Here is a 9,314-nt window from a genome sequence, read left to right as displayed (position 1 = left end):
TATATTGAAAAATAAGAATGTTAGGAAAAGACAAATTTTAAAAAATATAACCATTAGGATAAGATAAATAGTAAAAAATATGACTGTCAAGAAAACAAAAATTTTCAAAACAATGACGGTTAGGAAAAGAAAAATATTCAAAAATATGAATGTTAGAGAAAGTAAAGAAATATTTGAAAAATAAAATTTAAATAGAATAATGAAAGTTTATATCTAAAATGCTAAGGCTGATGGGTGTTTTGAAAAAAGTGAATAGCTAAATAAAGAAATATGATTTTTTTTTTTTTAGCTATTTTTGGCTAGTAAATTTGGTGCACTCTCACCAAAACAATTTTTTAGTTATATTTGGTGAGACAATTTGGTAAAAGTGGCTAAAAACTCCAATTTTCAGTCTCGCCATTATAATGAGAAAAAAAAATGGTAAGTGAACAGTACTCACCATTAATAAGTACTATTCACTCACCTATTAAATAAAAAAGTAATTTCTCTCCTTCCCTTTCTGTTTTTCGTTTCTCTCTCATCTTTTAATAATTAAAGAAAAATAAACAAATATTTGAAAAATAAAATTTAAATGGAATAGTAAAAGTTAATTGCTATAATAGTGAAGCTTTTGGGAGTGCTCTAAAAAAGTGAGTAGTTAAAATAGAAAAAAGTTTACTTTTGATTATTTTGGTGAGTAAAATTTGGTGAGACTGCTAATAATGTTCTAATTGCTATTAGGGATATAAAGCATTCTCATCAAGTCAGCTAAAATAGCTAAAAGTTTATATTGCCTAGCCAAAATGTTCAAATTGGTCCAAAATGCTCTGTATTAGGCTCACAAAATTGTTGAAATATTTTGTGAGTGTGAACAATGCTATCGATCAACTCACCAAATGTAAAAGTAAAGAATAAAAAAAAAAAAAAATACGAAGCATTCTCTTACCTCTCAATCTTTTTGTTTTCTCTATTTCATTATTTCTATATGACGGTTAAGAAAAAGGAAAAAAAAAATACAAATTTTAAAAAATATGACCATTAAAAAAAGACAAATTTTCAACGGTATGATTATTATAGAAAGAATAAAGATATCATTGAAAATAATATTTAAATAGAATAGTAAAAGTGAATAACAAAATATTAGGCTAGATGTAGGTGATTTAGAGTTTGTTTGGGTTTGCGATTTTAAAAAGTGTAATTTAAAAATAACGATTTTAAAATATGATATTTAAAAACACAATTAAAAAAATAAATAAATAAAGTGATTTTTTTAATTAAATATATACAGTAAATTTGCAGAGTAATTGGAGGCGCCCAAAAAGTCAGTTGTGCACCATCCACAATCCACATGGGAGCATTTTCCCCTGTAATTTAGGAGAGATCAATACTGGCTGCTAGGTTCATGCACAGAAGACGAAGACAATTTTTTTCAAGAGATATTTTTTTTTAATGTTTTGGTTAAACCATGATTTTCATCCTTTGAGGCGAGATTGAGACAAAAATGAAATGAGTTTTGTTACGTACAGACCCTTGTCTTCTGGGCTACTTTTAAAAGGACGGTAATGGCGTTATAAAAGGCGGGGCTTGGGCTTATATAGAGCTGCTTCACAATCCCATCATCATCATAGAGAGAGAGAGATGGTGGTGCAAGTGCAAATGGTATTCCAGATCATTTTGTTATTGTGTTCCATTTATGCAATATTTGTACAAGCAGCGGATTTAGCAATTAATAGTTCATGTCAAGAACGCTGTGGAAATGTTAGCATTCCATACCCTTTTGGAATAGGAGCTGCTTGCTACCTTAATCACTGGTTTGAAGTAGTTTGCAATAATAGTGTGTCTTCGGGTCCTCCCAAACCTTTCTTGATGAGGCTCGGCCTCGAGGTGCTCAACATTTCATTAGACACTACTAACTCACGAATCAGTACACTTATCGTCAATTATCCGACACTTTCTGTTTGTAATAATGTTTCAAAGAGCAAGCTAGTTGAACAAGCTGGTTGAATTGGTGGTTGAACGGAGAACCGGCCACCTTATCTGAACATTCGTTTTGTTTTTCTTACAAAGTAAGGAAGTACTGCTTCCCGAAGATGACATCCAGTTGAAATGGTTTTCAAATGCAGTGTAGTATGTTCCTTATTTATTAGAGATCCAATAAAGAGTTTGACTACTATGATCGTGTGGCTGAAGGCTAAAGTATTTTGTTGTGACTGCTGTTGCTTTTGCCACAGTTGGAATGAAAGGCTAAAGAGAAAGCACACTTCTATAACTGAGAATGTCCAAATAAAAGTCTAATAGAACACATTTCTTATTAGATTGAAATGAATGGGCATAATATCAGAAGTCATGGTCTTGATTCTCTGCTACTTTCATATCAATTGTGCAATTAGAAAGAATGAGAAAAGATTGAGATCTTATGTTCTCGCCAACTTCCATTAGGAGGAGGGACGAGGCAACGTAAATCCCAAAGTTCTGGTTATAAGATGCATGTGTGCATTTTAACTTATGTGTGGAGTCGAAAGAGTGATTATAAGTTCATGTTAATATGAACTAATGTTTAGGTCACTTTAAACCACTGTCAATCTAATAGTTCGATCTGAAAAGTTCATTTGCAAAGAGTGGCTCAAAATTGAAGCCGAATCTATATATATAGCCTAAATTAGCTATATATATTCTTCATCAACAATTTATATACTGCTGAAAATCTTATTTTATGAGTTCATATTTCCAGTTGCACCATTTTGATTTCTGAACTAAATTCTGATTGAGAGTGTTTTATACAGATGAAGGGTGAGAAGGAACTTATTGAAAAGATTTTACAAACTGAAATAAATATATACCGTTCAATTAGAGATGGGACTGCACTTAGCATATGGAGGATTTTTATTACATCACATTGCTAGAGGTATGTTTCATCTATCCAAGTTGTTGTGACAAATGCAAATCCAAGATCACCAAAGAAGTAGAAAAGTGCAGAATAGAAAAATAAACACAACCACACAAGACGCAAAGATTTAAGTGGTTCGGCTTAACAAGCCTACATCCACTGGCGGAGACGATCCAGGAGAAATTCACTAACAAAAGAGTGGAGTACAAAGAGTAGTACAAACAAAACCACTCAAACTCAAAAGCCCCAATACACCCCAATCTCACTCAAAAGAGAATTAGATACAAAAGAGAAAAATATTATCTAAAATTCTCTAAGCATTTCAGCACTCCAAAAGTGAGATCAAAATGAAGAAAAATGGTGCATCTTCTTCTCCCTACAGCACAAACCTTTCTCTCTCTCTCTCGGCAGTTTTTTCTTTTCTTCTTTCTCTCTTTTTCTTGCTAAAGTAGCTGCTGCTCTCTCCCCTTTCTTGATAACCGAATGGCTTCAAATAAAACAAAGCCAGCCTTTTCTCAAAGCTTCTAGAAGAAGCTCAATAGATGGAGAGAAAGAGAGACGTGTGGGAGAGAAAAAAAAAAACAAGACAAAGAGTATGGGATGCCATACTATTGTGGGGCCCACGGTAAGACTTGTGAAAACAAGTCACAAAATCTGACAAATCTCCACCTTGACTTGAATTTCATCAAGTCTTCAACACAAATCTCCTTAAGACATCTCCTCCAACACCCCTAAGGGTAATTACAAACGACAAACACCAATCAAGCCCAAGCAATGCTTGAACTTGAGGATCGGAAGTGGCTTAGTCAACATGTCTGCTGAATTTTCCGCCGAAGCAATTTTCTTCACTATGATATCACCTTGTGTCATGACCTCCCGAAGAAAATGATATCTGACATCAATGTGTTTGGTCCTCTCATGATACATTTGATTTTTGGTCAAATGTATTGCGCTCTGGCTATCACAAAATACAACAATCTCATCCTGTTGCAAACCAAGATCACTAACCAAACCTCTGAGCCAAATAGCTTCTTTCACTGCCTCTCCTGCTGCCATATACTCTGCCTCCGTAGTGGATAAAGCAACCGTCGACTGTAAAGTCGCTTTCCAACTAATGGCACACCCCGAGAGAGTGAAAACAAAACCTGTCAGAGATCGTCTTTTATCCAAATCACCAGCATAATCTGAATTAGCATAACCAGTAACACTGGAACTGATACCATTGCCTCTATCATAAACTAAACCAACATCTGTAGTGCCCCATAAATAACGGAGTATCCATTTCACTGCCTGCCAGTGAACCTTGCCCGGATTCGCCATGTAGCGACTAACAACACTGACTGCCTGTGAAATATTTGGACGAGTGCACACCATAGCATACATGATGCTTCCAATTGCACTGGAGTAAGGAACATGTGACATGAACTGCTCCTCCTCCTCACTCTGTGGCGCTGACGCTACTGAAAGTTTAAAATGAGCTGCAAGTGGAGTACTCACTGGTTTAGAATTATGCATACCAAAGCGTTCAAGTACTTTCCCAATGTACTTTTTCTATGACAAGTACAACTTTCCCGCTTTTCTATCCCTGTGAATCTCCATACCAAGGATTTTCTTCGCAGCACCCAAATCCTTCATTTCAAATTCATCACTCAACATAGATTTCAATCTCTTAATCTCCAACATGCTTTTAGCAGCAATAAACATGTCATCCACATAGAGTAACAAATAAACAAAAGAACCATCAGACAATTGCCTGTAATACACACAGCTGTCATAGCTACTTCTTGTGTAACCATGTCCAATCATAAAGATGTCAAAGCGCTTGTACCACTGTCTTGGAGATTGTTTTAAACCATACAACGACCTCCTCAACTGACAAACATGATCTTCTTTACCTTCAGCAATGAATCCTTCTGGCTGATGCATGTAAATGGTTTCCTCAAGCTCACCATGCAGAAATGTAGTTTTCACATCAAGTTGCTCAAGTTCCAAATCATTTAAAGCAACCATGGCAAGCAAAACATGAATAGAACTATGTCTCACAACAGGAGAGAAAACTTCATTGAAGTCCATACCTTCTCTTTGACTATAGCCCTTTACTACCAAACGTGCCTTGAACCTTGCATCTTCAACACCCGGGATTCCTTCCTTTTTCTTGAAGATCCATTTGCAACCAACAGTTTTAGCGTCTTTAGGCAATTTCACCAATTCCCATGTTTGGTTCTTATGAAGAGACTCAATCTCCTCATTCATGGCAACAACCCATTGAGTAGACTCACTACTTGTGACAGCTTCTGAGTAAGTGGAAGGCTCCTAGACTACAGTGTCCTCTGCCACAGTAAGTGCATATGCTACCAAATCTGCATAGCCATATCTCTGAGGTGGCCTAATCTGCCTCCTCTGTCTACCAGCCGCAATACTGGTCTCTTGCTCTTCTTGTGGATCATCATCATCAGAACTGGAATCATGAACATCTGTAACAGGCTGATCTTCGAGTGTTATCTCGCACCCTCTGTGAAGCCTCCACCTGAAGCTCCACCTCCTTGCTAGAACCCTGCTCCTTTCCTGCAGAAACAATAGACTCCTTTCTCGGGTGAAGCATGGCAGATTCATCAAATACAACATCTCTACTGACTATAAACTTAGGTGATTTAGGATCAGAACACCACAATCTATATCCCTTCACCCCATCCGCATAGCCTAGAAATATACATTTCTTTGACCTAGGCTCAAGCTTACCATCATTCACATGACAATAAGCAGGACAACCAAAAGTTTTTAAAAATGAATAATCAGCAGGAGTACCAGACCATACCTCATAAGGAGTTTTACAATCAATGGCTGTTGATGGAGAACGGTTGACCAAATAGCAAGCAGTATTGACCGCCTCAGCCCAAAAATCTCTAGACAACCCGGCATTTGAAAGTAAGCAACGCGCTCTCTCCAAGAGAGTCCTGTTCATCCGCTCAGCAACCCCATTTTGCTGTGGAGTATGACTAACTGTGCGATGTCTAGCGATGCCTTCATCCTTGCAGAATTTATTAAATTCACCACCACAAAATTCCATGCCGTTGTCTGTTTTGAGTCGCTTGATTTTCTTCCCAGTCTGATTCTCAATTAATGTCTTCCATTGCTTGAAAGTGACAAACACATCACTTTTCTTCTTCAAAAAATACACCCAGACTTTTCTCGAATAATCATCAATAAATGTAACAAAATATCGAGCACCACCCTTTGATGGAACCTGAGAGGGACCCCATAGATCTGAATGGATATAATCCAATGTACCATTAGTTCTGTGGATGCCTGTACTGAACTTGACTCTGCACTGTTTCCCGAACACACAATGCTCACAAAAGTCAAGAGATCCTGTTTTCTGGTCACAAAGCAAACCCCGCTTGCTCAGGATTGTCATACCCCTCTCACTCATATGACCCAACCGCATATGCCATAACCGGGTAGTGTCTAAATCTGGATCATCTGAAGAAGACACAGCAGCTGAACCTGTTACCGTACTACCCTGAAGAAAGTAAAGGCCATCAACCTTGTTACCTTTCATTATAACCAATGAGCCTTTGCTAACCCGAATAACTCCACCTTCACCGGAATACTTGTATCCAAGGGAGTCCAAAGTGCCCAATGAAATAAGATTTTTCTTCAAATCTGGTATATGTCGAACATTCGTCAAAGTCCTCACAATCCCATCATGCATCCTAATTCTGATTGTACCAATACCAACAATCTTGCAGGCGACATTATTTCCCATCAAGATTGAACCACTATTGACTGAATCATAGGTAGTAAACCAATCCCTTTTAGGGGACATATGGAATGTACAAGCAGTATCAAGGACCCACTTGTCGTTAGAACGATCATTAGAAATGGTAACTGCAAGGACAAGGTCTGAACCTTTAGAATTTCCTTCGACAACACCAGCCACAGAAGAGGAACTTTGCCTGTCACCTTCCTCTTTATTTTTCAACTTCGGACACTCGGATTTATAATGCCCATATTTTTTTACAATAGTAACACTTTACTTTCTTCTTTGACCTGGACTGTGATCGGCCTCTTGATTTACTTTTACCCGAATCCCTCTCACTGGATCGACCTCTAAAATTAGAAGAATTTTCTGAACGACCCTTAACAAATAAACCCTCTGCCTGATTATCACTACCTTTACTATTCAATTTTGTCCTCAACTCCATAGAATTTAAAGCAGATTTAACATCAGCTAAGGAGATAGTATCTCTACCATACAACATTGAATTAACAAAATTATCAAAGGCATCCGATAGTGAACATAACAAAATCAGGGCTTGATCCTCATCATCTACTTTAATATCAATATTTTTCAGATCCAAAATAATTCTATTAAAATCATCAAGATAATTACAAAGAGGCATACCTTCTTTCATCTTGAGGGTATATAACCGTTGCTTCAAATACAATCGGTTAGTGAGGGATTTTTTCATGTACAAGCTCTCCAGCTTCTTCCAAAGTCCAGCGGCCGTTTCTTCATCGGCAACTTCTCTTAAAACTCCATCTGAAAGAGACAACAAAATTGCACTGTGGGCTTTTTCTTCAAGTTCCTTCGTTTCCTCCGTTGATGATGTTGATGGCACCTCGCCATCCAAAATCTTCGCCAAGCCTTGTTGTCGTAACAAAGCTCGCATCTTGATGCGCCAAAGACTGAAACTATTCTGACCATGAAACTTCTCTACTTTAAATTTTGCAGTAGCCATCCCGCAAAATAAATACCCGAGCTCTGATACTAGTTTGTTGTGACAAATGCAAATCCAAGATCACCAAAGAAGTAGAAAAGTGCAGAATAGAAAAATAAACACAACCACACAAGACGCCAAGATTTAAGTGGTTCGGCTTAACAAGCCTACATCCACTGGCAGAGACGATCCAAGAGAAATTCACTAACAAAAGAGTGGAGTACAAAGAGTAGTACAAACAAAACCACTCAAACCCAAAAGCCCCAATACACCCCAATCTCACTCAAAAGAGAATTAGATACAAAAGATAAAAATATTCTCTAAAATTCTCTAAGCATTTCAGCACTCCAAAAGTGAGATCAAAATGAAGAAAAATGGTGCATCTTCTTCTCCCTACAGCACAAGCCTTTCTCTCTCTCTCGGCAGTTTTTTCTTTTCTTCTTTCTCTCTTTTTCTTGCTAAAGTAGCTGCTGCCCTCTCCTTGACCGAATGGCTTCAAATAAAACAACAAACAAAGCCTTTTCACAAAGCTTCTAGAAGAAGCTCAATCAATGGAGAGCAAAGAGAGACGTGCGGGAGAAAAAAAAAACAAGTCAACAAGTATGGGATGCCATACTATTGTGGGGCCCACGGTAAGGTTTATGAAAATTCAAGTCACATAATCTGACACAAGTAATTATATGCTTCACATGTACTTTATTGTTCTTCTGGTTCTATTCAAGGTTGCTAAGGTAGTTATAGCAAATTGGATCAGTTCTGTTGAGAAATTGTTGATTCATTAGATTGATAGATCATATTTCTTCAAATTGTACGCAACTATTGTGTCTCATTTTTTTTTTATTTTTTTTTTTTTTTCATACTTTCAGCCTATATATCATTATTGGTGATTGAATTTAAATGGTTTGAATTTCTATTTTTTTTCTCCTTCAGAATGTTAAATCCAATTACCAAACTGCCACGAATTAAGTTGCAATCCGACCAACAAGATAGTTTGTAAATCAGCTAAGAAGCTTGTGATGTCCCCAAGGCCTGCAGCATGGTTATACATGTATCTTCTATCAGATATGTACAGAGTATAATTGAGATGTTATCAAACACATGCAATAGAATTTAATCCAATCTACTAGTACTATACCCCTTATTTGTAATAAATTATTGTAACATTTCTATGTAATTTGAGATATAGATGGGAATTGGTATGAATTTGTAATTGAAATAATGGTTGAGTAAGAAAGATTGGATTGTAAATGGGAATTGGATATGTAAATCTCTATTGATGAGATATGATGAACAAGGAATAGAACAGCTGAGTCTCTAGAATTGGAACTACAAGAATGACCTAACTTCTTTCATACCCTCTAATGAACTGGGCTGCTTATATTTTTATACATGCAGCCCACATTCCGTTCGCATTTCTAACTTCTAACGACCACTCTAACAGAAAACATGTTACAGTTGGGCCAAATTATTTTTTAGTTATACCACTAAACCAACTATTATTATACCTCCACTATTATATCCTTACATCATAATTGAGGAAGGATGTGGCATAATCTTAAATTGTTTTTATTACCAAAGAGAGGTGAGGATTTAAGGCGTTCTACTTGTACCAGCTGCAGTATGTTCATCATATATATATATATAATAGCTCTCTTTCCAGTTAATTATCTATATTCTTGTTTATCTATATTTCTACACATTTGGAATTTGGAAAATTGATATTAAAA

At 36.5% G+C, this 9,314-nt stretch overlaps 1 long non-coding RNA gene across 1 annotated transcript; it reads left to right on the top strand.

Moving 5' to 3' along the window:
• The first annotated feature begins 2,768 nt into the window (after positions 1 to 2,768).
• Positions 2,769 to 8,913, top strand: LOC132191129 (uncharacterized). The gene is made up of 2 exons (XR_009441182.1): positions 2,769 to 2,884; positions 8,518 to 8,913. It is a non-coding gene; the product is annotated as an uncharacterized LOC132191129 (long non-coding RNA).
• Positions 8,914 to 9,314: the final 401 nt, after the last annotated feature.

Source organism: Corylus avellana, chromosome ca8 (assembly GCF_901000735.1).
Source record: "Corylus avellana chromosome ca8, CavTom2PMs-1.0".
NCBI lineage: Eukaryota > Viridiplantae > Streptophyta > Magnoliopsida > Fagales > Betulaceae > Corylus > Corylus avellana.
This window is presented reverse-complemented; position numbering and strand designations above follow the sequence as displayed.